Raw genomic sequence first — 13,087 nt, 5'->3', positions numbered from 1 at the left:
AAAACTTTTAACCCGGATAAGCGTATCCATTTAGGAGAGTAACTGGGGTCTCGGCCGAGCATGCGCCGCAAAGCGCAGAGGGAAACCATCTTCCTCCCCTTCAGCTTCCGGGGGCACCAGGCTGGGCCCCAACGGGACACCCCACGTGCCCCAGAGCCTGCAGAATCCTGGGGCGAAGGGCAGAAGCCGGCACAAGGTAAGAATTCTCAGCCAAGTCTGTTCTCCTGGGTCTCTGTCCGGGGGGCCCGGTGGAGAGAGGAAGGAAAAATTTTATTTTGTCCTTTATTTTTGGATTGGCCGCAAAAACCATGTGCAAGAATTTATCTTCGATGCAAGAGTTAAGATTTGTGCATTTGCTTTCTAGTACCCATTGCTTGTCAGCTCTTTCCCTCTGCTTAGCAATAACTGTTTAGTTCTTCTAAACCTGAAAACAGATTCGTTTGTTCGCTTTTTCCCTAGGTTTTCTAGTGTTTTCTCAATGGAAGGATTATTTGAATTATTCTGTACTTACAGGAAACATTTTTTCTCAATGATTTTAAAGGTATTTTTCCAAACAAATCATGTTTCTCCCCCCAAATAATCCTGTTGTTATGAATTCAGCCATCAACAAGTTTTCCACCTCCTTAGTGAGAAAGGCCCTGATTGAAAAACACTAGCTTGTACTTCTGTCCCCTGCTAGCTTTTTTCTTATGATTAGGTGAGATTTTAGTGTTTTGTTGTTTTTGTTTTGGTTTTTTTTCTTTGTCTTTTGTCACCGCCGCGGGAGGTTCCCAGGCTAGGGGTCTAATTGGAGCTGTAGCCGCAGACCTACACCAGGGCCACAGCAAGGCTGGATCCTTAATCCACTGAGCAAGGCCAGGGATGGAACCCAGAACCTCATGGTTCCTAGTCGAATTCGTTTATGCTGTGCCACCACAGGAACTCCGAGATTGTAGTTATTATGTAAAACATTATGCTACCTTAAGCAGAGAATTGGAGAAAATTTGACTCTGCTGATGGAACAAATTGGTGGCCTTGCATAGAAGGTAGCAGAATGTAGGTCCTAGAAGTGTTCAAGGTGATGGCACACATTCATAGGAAGTTCTGGAGAATTTCAAAATAAGCATCAGGAATAACTATAACAACTTAATATATTACATTAAGCTAGGCGTTCTGGTCTTGGCACAGCGGAAATGAATCTGACTAGGAACCATGAGGTTGCAGGTTCAATCCCTGGCCTCACCCAGTGGGTTAAGGATCTGGCGTTGCTGTGAGCTGTGGTGTAGGTTGCAGACCCAGCTTGGATCCTGCATTGCTGTGGCTGTGGTGTAGGCCAGTGGCAACAGCTCCTATTAGACTCCTAGCCTGGGAACTTCCATATGCTATGGGTGCGGCCCTCAAAAAGATAAAAAAAAAGACCAAAAAAAAAAAAAAAAAGATATAATACCTTCTGCCGTCTCATGGGCAGAAGAGACTGCCCTTGCTGTGTACTGGGAATGTTTTTTGGGGAAGATGAGCAGTGATGGTGAATTGTTGGGATGTATAATCAGAATTCCATCTCTGTATTTTAGAATTAGATGGCGCGTGTGTGTGGGGGGGGGGGGAACATCTAGAAGTGATTGGTGGGAAGGGTTCAGCCATACTTACGGATTTTGTTGCTGTAAAAGTTATGGGTATCGTAACTGCTCTCTTAGCCTTTGCTGAGCTAGTGGGCTAGGACAATTCTGTTAACAACATGCAAATGGATAAGTACTATAAAAGAAGTAAATGATAAGCTCCAATGAAGGAAGAAGGGTCATGCCTGACTTAGCTCAGAATGGAACTGCCCGCCATGCATCATGCTCACTGTAGTAGGTACTAAGGAAAGGTACCAAGAAAGGAAGGAACAAAGGAAATTGTATTTGTGTGTTTTAGAGTTCCTCTAATTTTAAAACATCTAATTTAACATTTATTAGTGGAAAAGGACAAAAGAATCTATGAATTGCAGGGGTTTTGTTTAATTACTTGATGAATATTATTACATTTATAGTTACAATGATCATCACAACCCAATTTTATAGCACTTCGATCCCAAACCCCCAGCACTTTCCCCCCATCCCCCAACCTGTCTCATTTGGAAACGTAAGTTTTTCAAAGTCTGTGAGTCAATATGTGTTCAGCAAGGAAGTTCATTGTGTCATTTTTTTTAGATTCCTCATGTAAGTGATAGAATTTGATGTTGGTGTCTCACTGACTGACTTCATTTAGCATGATAATTTCTAAGTCCATCCCTGTTGCTGCAAATGCTGTTGTTTCTTTACCTTTAATGGCTGAGTAATATTCCATTGTGTATTTGTAACCACATCTTATTTATCCACTCCTCTGTTGATGGACATTTAGGTTGTTTCCATGTCTTGGCTGTTGTATATAGTGCTGCAATGAATATTAGAGTACATGTATCTTTTCAAGCCATGGCTTTCTCTGGATAGATGCTCAGGAGTGGGATTGCTGGAGCAAATGGTAATTCTATTTTTACTTTTCTGAGGAATCTCTATACTGTTTTCCACAGTGGTGCACCAATTTACATTTTCACCAACAGTGTAATAGGGTTCCCTTTTCTCCACACCCTCTCCAGCACTTAGTTTGTAGACTTTTTGATGGTGGCTATTCTGGCTGGTGTAAGGTGGTACCTCATCGTGGTTTTGATTCGCCTTTCTCTAATAATTAGTGATGTTGGATTGCAGGTTTTTATTCTTGCTAAAGTTTAAATATATTTGCCTATTACTAATAAAAGAGTGGTTTGGTTTGGTTTGGTTTGGTTTCCAAAAGCAACTATTCTGTTACTCAAGGTCACTCTGTGGTAGTTGTCTGGTCAAAGCAATAAATTGCTCATTTGTATTCTTTCAATTTATATAATAAAAGCAGTATTTCAGAACATAATTTTTGCTTCCACACTTTGAAGTTTAGAATGCTCAGATACCTAATGAGTGTTTTCCACAAATATTCGAGCAGACTCGAGGGTCCCATTTTACTCCCCCTTTCCTGTTTCCTCCCCAAATCCCCCCACCCTGCCCACACACAGACACATCCCTACCCTCCTATTATATGGCTTTCTATCTGGGTGAGAATGCAAAACAGCCTCCAAACATTCCAGAAGATTTTATAAACTCTGCCATCTGCACATCTGGTATGTAGGACGCCTGTAGTGCTCTTTAATCAGCAACACAGATATCTGTGCTTTGGGCACTTGTCAGAGAGTTTCACCACAAATTGACTGCAAATAACCAGGTCTTGTCAAAATTTACTTGAACATGGGATGATTTAAAGAGACAAGCTAACCAGACACTCTTACATACTCTCCAAGCACTGACCTATAGTAATAAATACATTCAGGACACAACATTATTGAATAATGTCATTCATGTACCTGAAGTTAAAATTGGAATGTGTGTAATTTAAGATAAATGCATATTAAAAAATTATTTATTGTTGTTAGTAGCTTCCCCAAAACTTCCATGTGTGTATATTATGGAATGAATATATATATACTTACACACATATATATATACACATACATACATATATATGTATATAGTGTATATATTATTTTAGGTTCATAGCAATTGAGAGGAAGGTGTAGAGTTTTCCTAAATACCCTATTCCCTCACACATACACAGCCTGCTATTTGTAACAATGTATAAACTTTTCAAACCAGCTTCTTGTACTTAGTAGTATGCATTTAAAGTTCCTCCATGTCCATTTATAGCTTGATTATTTCTTTTTAGTGCTGAGTAATAGCCCATTGTCTAGATGTACCAGTTGACTTATCCATTTGGTTACTGGAGGATATCATGGTTGTTTCCAAGTTTTGGCAATTACGAATAAAGCTACCAAAAACATCCATGTGTAGTTTTGGGTGAACATAAGTTTTCAGCTCCTTTGGGTAAATGTCAGCACTATTTTTGGATCATATAGTAAGAGTGTATTTGCTTTTATAAGAAATCACCAAACTGTCTTCCAAAGTGGCTGTACCATCTTACATTCCCTCCAGCAATGAATGAGCGTTCCTGTTGCTCTAGATCCTCACCAGTATTTGATGCTGTCGGTGTCCTAGACGTTGACCATTCTAATAGCTATGTAGAGGAACTCATTGTTTTGATTTGAGTTTCCCTGATGACATATAATGTGGAATATCTATTTTTATGCATATTTGTCATCTATCTTTACTGAGGTGTTTGTTAAGATCTTTGGCCCATTTTTCAATCAAGTTATTTGTTTTCTTATAGCTGAGTTTTAGGAGTTTTTAGTGTATTTTGGATAATCTTTTATCAAATATATCTTTTGTAAATATTTTTCTCTTTCTGTCTGTGATTTGCTTTCATATTTTCTTAACACTATCTTTAGCAGAGCATACGTTTTTAATTGTAACAAAGTCCAGCTTATCAGTTCTTTCATGGTTCATGCTTTTGGTGTTGTATCTAAAAAGTCAACACCTTACATGTGGCCGTCTAGGTTTTCTCCTATGTTATCTTCTAGGAGTTTTATAGTTCTTCATTTTACGTTTACATCTTTGATGTGTTGTGTGAAAAGCAAAAGTTCTGTGTCTAGATGGATTTTTTTTCCTTGAAAATGCCTAGTTTTAACAAATATTTTTTAATCTTTTGGACAACTTTTTTCACTTATTGGCCAATTATTATGTAAAAAACTTTATATGTTAGTCTATGAGATACGATTATCCCAGAAATCAGAGTGAAATAGTTATTCCAAATAATTTTTGCTGTGCTTTATTTAATGGACAGCTAAATTATTTATTTCTCTTTTCTCCCTCAGTTGTCAGGAAACTTACAGAATAATTTAGTATTATGTTTCCACATAGTACAACTTAACTAATAGATAGTGAACGACAAACAAGGAAAGAAACTATTCTGGTTGTTTCAGGGGAGACAGAGTAAATGGCCCAGTTCATGTTTTAGCCAAGGTTACCGTTTAGCACATGTGTCAGGAGGAGAGGAGAAGCTAAGACAAGTGAACAAATAAGATTGAGTTGGATGATATTACTAGTTGTTCCTCAAGACTGAATTAGTAGAAGGCAAAGAGGAAAAGACGACATCTAGGTCTGGGACTCTGAAGTCAGTATGAAGAAGATTAGTATTTTGGCTTGGCTTGTATTGAAGTTTGGAGAAGAGGAAAAAGTATTTCAGACAGAAGAAAAGTAAATGAACTATATAGGGATTATTAAGTCTTGGTTGATTGGAGCAAATGATGCCTAATATTGCAGAATGTGAAATTAAACATGGAAATGTAGTTTTTTTCTTTATATGATGTATTACTTTGGAAGCTACAGTGAAAAATTTCAGTTACTAACTCATTCCCTTTATCTTTCCAGTGAGATATATTCTGTATGTTAATTTCAAATGTTTTGGTAATTGTGTTTCCTGTTTTTAATTAAGTTACCTCAAATTCATTTTGATGGTAGCAAAACATAAGCAAGACAATGTATAAAGGTTGGTAAGGGGAAAAACTCCAATAACATTCATTGTTAAAATATCATTTAAAACAGCTATCTGATGTAGAATAGAAAGGGAGTAAAATGACAACTAAATTTGTCTAGAGGCTCTGTAAGGCAACATGCAAAGTATTTTTCTATATTTTATTTATTCTTCATGAAAATCTAGTTATCAAGCATTTTAATCTCAGTTTTATAGGAGGTATTTTGAAGCCCAGATAAGTTAAGTGAGTTTCTCAGAGACCCACAGGTCATTAGTGCTCAAATTCAGATTGGAAGGTTGAATTCTAACACTCGTTGTCTTTCCATAACAGTGTGCCGTATACCAATATAACCTAGTGATCAATTTGCCAGTTTTCACATTAAAGCTGATTGTTCTGACACAAAGTCAGTGCACTTTTCATATAAATGTAACTTAACAGACATTCAAATTTTAAATAAATAGATAAACTAGTAGAGAGAAAAATAGAACATGCAATCCATTTTTGTTTTACCCACAGGAGTGTTTAATATAGATATAATTTGTCAACAAAGTCAACTTGTGCAAAATGGAAACTTGAATGATGATTTTATTTACTATTTCATTTTTTGAAAAATTTTGAGATGGTTCATTTTGAGAATAGACGCTGCATAGGTATGGTTTCTATACCTATTGAAGCTGCTTTGTGATTGTTCTCTGCAGCTTTTGACTGACTACAGTCATCCTGGAAGTAGCCAAAAAGCCCAATCTTGTTGCCTAGGTCATCCTAGCATTTAGCAAATTCCAGATGGCAGGGACACATAACTGGAAAAATATGGGAATCCAAGCTCTTTGGACTATAGAGTAAAAAAAAAAAAAAAAAAAAAATGACTCTATTTCTAAAGATGCATTTTGTTCACTAAGACAAAGTAAGATCACTGACATTGATTCTTCCCAGGGCTCCTACCTGTGACTTGGGAAAAAAAAAAAATAGTGTCTCACAGTGTAGTATGTACACCACAGCTGAAATACTCGAGTCCTTCTGCTGTGCATTTCTTTACATTTCAATGCAGAATGAAACAAGACATATGCTATGATAAGTGATAGACGAAAGGAACCCAGCCCTCCTCCCTCACCTTCCAGCTCAACACCTTTGAGAGTTAGCAGGTACCTCAGAGTGAAGTTCAATGATCTTTACTGCTCTCCATGTTCTCTCTCCATCTGTCCATTCTTTTTTTTTTTTTTTTTTGTCTTTTTGCTATTTCTTGGGCCGCTCCCGCGGCATATGGAGGTTCCCAGGCTAGGGGTCTAATCGGAGCTGTAGCCACTGACCTACTCCAGAGCCACAGCAACGCGGGATCCGAGCCGCATCTGCAACCTACACCACAGCTCACGGCAACGCCGGATCGTCAACCCACTGAGCAAGGGCAGGGACCGAACCCGCAACCTCATGGTTGCTAGTCGGATTCGTTAACCACTGCGCCACGACGGGAACTCCTCCATCTGTCCATTCTAATACTACCCCCACTACAATTTTTCATGGACCTAGTACACCACCTACTTGGAAATATTTATTTCCCAAAACTTTCCTGTGTCTTCTGGTTATGTAATTTTAAACAGGAATGTCTCAGCCCCCATTCTCATGGAACTTACCTTTAATCATCTGGATGTATAAAGCAGTTCTTCCAAGACTTTACCAGCTTGTGCACATAAAAGGGGCCACACTAGTAGCATGATACGCACGTCACTCACTCCTCTAACTAGCAGACTGCTGTGATTTCTTCAGTCTTCCCTAATTCTATTAGAGGAGTTCCAGGAAGTTTTCACTTGAACTCACAAATTGCCATCTTTGCTGTCACCTGGCACTGACCGTATTCTATTTTGGATTAGGTGTTGACTCCTCCAAAACTGTACATCATTCTTATGCCAAAATAGCCCTGTATTTTCACAAATCATGTGCAACCAAACAGAAACAAGATAAGGTCCCTGTATTGCCCAGGTCACCCTTTCCCACAAGGGCATGAAAGGAAGTGGCTTGGGAATTCTCATAGAATCCCTTGTAAACTACAGCTTCTTCCTTTCCTGCTTACAGCCCCTGTCTTCACAGAGCTGAAGTGATTTGAACAGTATTAAACAGATATTTTCTTTAAAGTTATCTTTTGCTTGCAAGGATACGAGTGCTTTGGTGACAAGTGGTCTGTTTATCTTTTAAATCTAGTCTGGTCATGTGTCAGGTAAATTATTTCATTTTTCTTAACTGATTTGAGAGAAACTGTAGAAAAACCAACACCAGAAAGATTTTTGAGAGGATTTACTACAAAGTAATGAAATCATTTGACTATGATAGGCTCTTAATAGAGTAAAATGGTTACTTTCTGGATTTTTTTCCCTAAAGTCCATGGACCGGTTTTAGAGACTAGTCTTTGAATAGAGACCAAGCTGCTCTTCCCAGGACCCTCCTTCACCTCCGTCTAATACAGAGTGAAATCCTGCACGGGCTCCTTCCTGCCCCTTCAGTCCCAACCTCTCAAGACAGATGCAAAGTTGGTGCAGAGTTCTGTTGACTCATTCTAACTGTCCAAGAAAGTCCAAAATGCAGCAGTAAACAGAGGCTAGGGCATAGCTGGAAACTTTATTTTGTCTTTGTATATACACAACTTTTGATCTTTCCTAGTTTTAGTATCTTTAGAAGAAAGAATCAGGTTTTGCTCATCACTGTAACTCAAAGGATTCCTTGCACGTAGTACACACTTGAAAAATGGTTATTCTCACTTGACTCCTTTTGGGCATAATATGGTCACTAAATCCAATAATCTTAAATTAATCATTACCAAGTGTATTTTATATTTAACATCAAATTACTTAAGAAGGCATATAAACTCATAAATCTAAAATATAAAAATGATTAGTTTTTGTTATATAATAATTTTCCTACTCTTTAATGAACTGTATGATGTTGTGTAAATACCACCTTGAAAGCAGATACTGAAAGCACTTGGATTATGTTATGAGGCCACCTGATAGAAAAATAATTATATTAGCATAACTCACATGATATTGGACAAGGAATGATTAAACCATCAGTTTTCTGGAGCTACTTCTGAGCTACTGCTGCTATAAGGATACAAAGGAAATATAACAGTGGCTGTATTTTGCACAATTGGGGATTCATTTTTGGAGAAAACTTTTCCAGGCAAATTAGATTTAAAATAGCTTTTGCATCAGAAATAATAAACCTAAAAGAGAATGTAGCCAACAAAGGAGACAGACTTAGAATTCTCAGCAAAAGAGAAAGCTGAAGCCTCTTAGTCTTGGCAACATTTTGCGGAATATATTGGAAGGAAGCAAAACTTCCAGCAGGTAACAAAACATACAGTGTTTGCACTTAAAGTAGGTGCTTTGAGACTAGGCATAAACAGAACTTTGAGTCAGAGATACCCTGAATCAACAAGTATTCATCCCAAGAAATATGTAAAGTGGACCAAAGTATCTTCATGCACAGGAAGATTCTCCCAACTTCAATGAAAATATCCATAGCCAGTCTGGTCACATGTTACCCTCTTCCACTTAGAAGAGTAATTGGAGAATGGTTTCAGAAAATCTAGCATGCATTTTAAAGCATTCCAAATTGTAAACTACATATATTTCTCACTATAGTGGATGAGTTCATTTTTCTTAATCCTTTTGTTGTCTGCATAAAGACCTAAGGTTATGAACATCTCCTGTTATTATTATAAATATATAACAGCCTCGATGGAACTATAGAAATTTCTAGAGTCAATATTAGGGTGGATGGAGATAAACATTGCCTCTTAAAGAATTCTATCTGAATGAGACTTTTTTCTTTCTTAATGGGACATATTTTAAATAAATTAAGGTAAAAAAAATGTTTTACAGAGTCTGAAGAAGCAGCAAATGTAAAATTATTCCATAAAGCCAAAAAGAAAAGTTACATAAGTTGTGACCCAGAGGCAGTGTGCTGTGGAGAAAGAGAGTCTGAGAGGGAGGAAAGAAAATGAGCTCACCTCTAACCAGTTCTCTGGCCTTAGTTAAATTCCTAAAGCCAGTGCGAGTCCTAGTTTTCCCCTATTAGGTCAACCACTTTGAGGTTGTAAAGCCCTGTTTTCACCTTAAAAGCTATACTGCAGAACTTGCTGGTTGTCATTGGCACCTGGGGGCCACTGCTTCCCCATTCTTTGGACTGAGGAATATGCGCAGAAGACCCACACCTTTTGTCAGAACTGAGCTAATTTGTAAGCTGCTTTTGACTAATACCATCCTACCTCAATCCCCCCCCTCTGAGCACCACCCCACATGAGGTTAAACAAAACAAGGTAAGATGAGCCTTTAAAGGTAAAACAAAACGTTAGTGTCTTCATATAGCACCTTTGAGGCTTTAGTTGGTCTCCTGTTGCCTGATTTGAAATTGTTAAAAAATGTTGCACGTACAAACACACTGGGTACACTTTAAAAATAACATGTATTGAGATGTTGACTCATAAGAATGTGAAATTAGTAGTGGTTTCCAAAACGGGTAAACAGTTACCTTATTTTTTTGCTTTTACATTAAAATGCATTCAGCTGTGTGCTATGTAAAAAAAGTTTTTTTTTTTTCCTAACATTTAAGACTTGCTTTTATTTTCCCCAAAAGCAGACCCTGGATAGTGATTTATCTGTAAAACTAAAAGTCAGTCATCTGGATATGTTAAACGTGTCTATGAATATTTAAATTTTGAGCCTTGCAATTAAAAAAATTTGAAGTTTTTGATATAGAAATATAGAATCAATAGCACATCTGAGGAAGAAGGGACTAAAAGGTGATTTAATGTGTATATTTGATATTATAAATGAGAGAACACAGGTCAAGGAAAAAATATTCTGATGTTCTCTCTAAAAGTATTTTTATCCGAAATGCCTCAAAGATATTTGGCTTACCAAAAGCCTTTTAACTTACCAAATGTTTAAAAAAAATTTAATATAATAATTGCAGTTATTTCAAAGAACATTTGTTACATAACTTCAACTAATTGAAACTATTGAAAATCAGTAATTTTTTAAAAACTGCAGTCAAAAGGTACAAACTTCCAGTTAGAAGTAAGTCCTTGGGATTTAATATACAGAATGGTGGCTGCAATTTATAATACTGTATTGCATACTTGAAATTTCCTAACAGAGTAGATCTTGAAAGTTCTCAACACACAAAAAAATATGTAACTATGTATGGTGGCTGATTGATGTTAGACATATTATGGTGATCATTTCACAATATATACAGATACCGAATCATTATGTTTTACATGTGAAATGAATATAAATATGTCAATTATAACTCAATAAAAAAGTAGTACAAAAGAACTTTGATGAACCAAATGAGCTCATTAAATACTGACACTAAACCTTCTTCCTCAGTCCCTCCCTCAAAAATATTTACAGTAATTGCAGGCCCAGTCAATAATCTCACTTCAATTTTTGCAATCACATCAAATTCAAAATAACAAAAAATAATTAAGCACATACTATAAAAAGACATGCAATGAGTGTATAGAGGTGATTAGAAAACAAACAGCTATTGCCCCTGCTTTCATGGAGGAGTTGAAAGTATCTGAAGGAGCAAGGTCACTGGCAAAATAAAAGAGAAAAGAAATTGGAGAAAAGTAGATGCAAGGTCCCAAGTGGCATCATTTTCTTGGCTCTTAGCTCAATGTAGCACTGCTCTGTATGTGTCAGGAATTCCTGAGCACAGTTTCCAATACAATGTTTTGTAGTATTTGGCATTGTAAATTATGGATTTGGCCATCAAGAAAATACTCAGTGAACTCTATCTTCTGAAAAGGCAGAAAAGTGTGGGCATGTGGTAGACATGTCTAACAGGGGTCTTATCTTGAGGAAGGTCTGAGTCTAAAGATAGAGGTTCAAGGATATTTGATCATGTCTGGAGAATACTAGAGGGATCCCACAGTGTCAGCACACCAAAGGGGACCTCATGTAAGGGAGCTCTAAAGAGAGATGTTTCCAGATACAACACATTGACCCAATAATAAGCCTCACATGACAATTCAGGTATCAACTCTCATGTGACTTATGTGCATATTCCATTGCTCAGTGCAAGCCATAGAGCAGTAGCTAACTTCAAGTGGTGTGAAAATACAACATACCTTATGCCCAGAAAAACAAGAATCAGAAATATTGGTGAACATATGTACTTTGCCAGATAATCCCAAGTGTTAGTATAGTGTAGATACAGATAGAAATCCTCATGTGGTGGTGGGAATATAGACCAGTCCTGCCATTCTGGAGGACAGCTTGGAAGCGCAAACAAATTAAGTTTGCCCAACAGTTCTTCTTCTAGGCATGAAACTCATAAACAAATCCTCATGAAGAACTGCAAGGGAACATGATCCATCCTTTAAATTATTTGAGCATTATTTGAGATAGTGATGAGTTAGTTACAATTGAGGTGTCTATCACTGGAAGTGGATAGGCAAATGTGATTACACATGCTGGGGACCATGTAACAGTTAGAAACAGCAGACTAGATGTACATATGGCAAATGTGGTTAACGAATCTGACTAGGAACCACAAGGTTGTGGGTTCAATCCCTGGCCTCACTCAGTGGATTAAGGATCTGGCATTGCCGTGAGCTGTGGTGTAGGTCACAGACGCAGCTCGGATCCCACATTGCTATGACTCTGGGGTAGACTGGTAGCTGCAGCTCCGATTGGACCCCTAGCCTGGGAACCTCCATATGCCACAGGTGTGGCCCTAGAAAAGAGACAGAAAAAAAAAAAAAAGGTTCATCATTAACACTAAGGTGGAATAAAGAAGAGGAAGCTTGGAGAAAAATAATATAATTTCAGCTTTTGAAAAAAAAATCATGAGTACTGAGGCTCAGAACATTCATAAATTAAGAAAATAATTGCAAACACTAATATTCTGAAATGATGACGTTGATTCCTTGGATACTCTCTGCTGACACAGATTCTAATACCAGAAAGTTGGGGAAAAATGTCTTCAATTTGCCAAATGTGTAATTACACATCTAAATAAATATGTCATATATGCCTCTACAAATTCAGTATTACAGGCTCTAATTTATATATGAAGAGTAGTGGAGCAACAGAAGGAGAAATTGAACAGAAGACAAGTATTTCATAATAGGTCAATAATTGGATGTCCTTTGGCAAAGAATTTTGCTGCTCACCTTCAATATACTGGGCTATAAAATGGAATCAGTTATACTTACTATATCTCACAGAGTTGTTAACTACTTAAGCAAAATCACATATTTTAAGATTCTTACTCAGTGGAAATGTAAGATAAAGCATTACTTGTTCAAGTTCCCCTTGTGGCTCAGCAGTGATGAACCTGACTAGTATCCAGGAGGATGTGGGTTTGATCCCTGGCCTCACTCAGTGGGTTAGGATCTGGCAGTGCCACGGGCTACAGTATGGGTCACAGACACGGCTCGGATCCTGCGTTGCTGTGGCTAGGCTGGCAGTTACAGCTCGGATTCGACCCCTAGCCTGGAAACTTCCTTGTTCTCTGGGTGTGGGCCTAAAAAGACAAAAGACAAAAAAAAAAATTGTTAATATTATTCTGAAATGTTCTTACAAGTATTTTGTTTGGTATTAATTCTGTTGGCAAAGCTAGAAAATTCTAGGA

General features: G+C 37.5%; 1 long non-coding RNA gene across 7 annotated transcripts in view; it reads left to right on the top strand.

Annotated features, from left to right (window-relative positions):
- Positions 1–56: 56 nt before the first annotated feature.
- LOC146403579 (uncharacterized) overlaps positions 57–13,087 on the top strand; it is a 408,191-nt gene continuing 395,160 nt past the window's right edge. For all 7 annotated transcript variants that reach the window (XR_014804460.1, XR_014804461.1, XR_014804464.1 and 4 more), the window contains exon 1: positions 57–196. This is a non-coding gene — a long non-coding RNA (uncharacterized LOC146403579). The remainder of the gene's footprint in view (positions 197–13,087) is intronic.

Source organism: Sus scrofa, chromosome 5, assembly GCF_054392235.1.
Source record: "Sus scrofa isolate SSC_HxYL_T2T_F1_AM1 chromosome 5, Sscrofa_HxYL_maternal_Yorkshire_Landrace_v2.0, whole genome shotgun sequence".
Taxonomy (NCBI): domain Eukaryota; kingdom Metazoa; phylum Chordata; class Mammalia; order Artiodactyla; family Suidae; genus Sus; species Sus scrofa.
The sequence above is the reverse complement of the archived record's forward strand: the minus strand, read 5'-3'. Positions and strand labels throughout refer to the sequence as shown.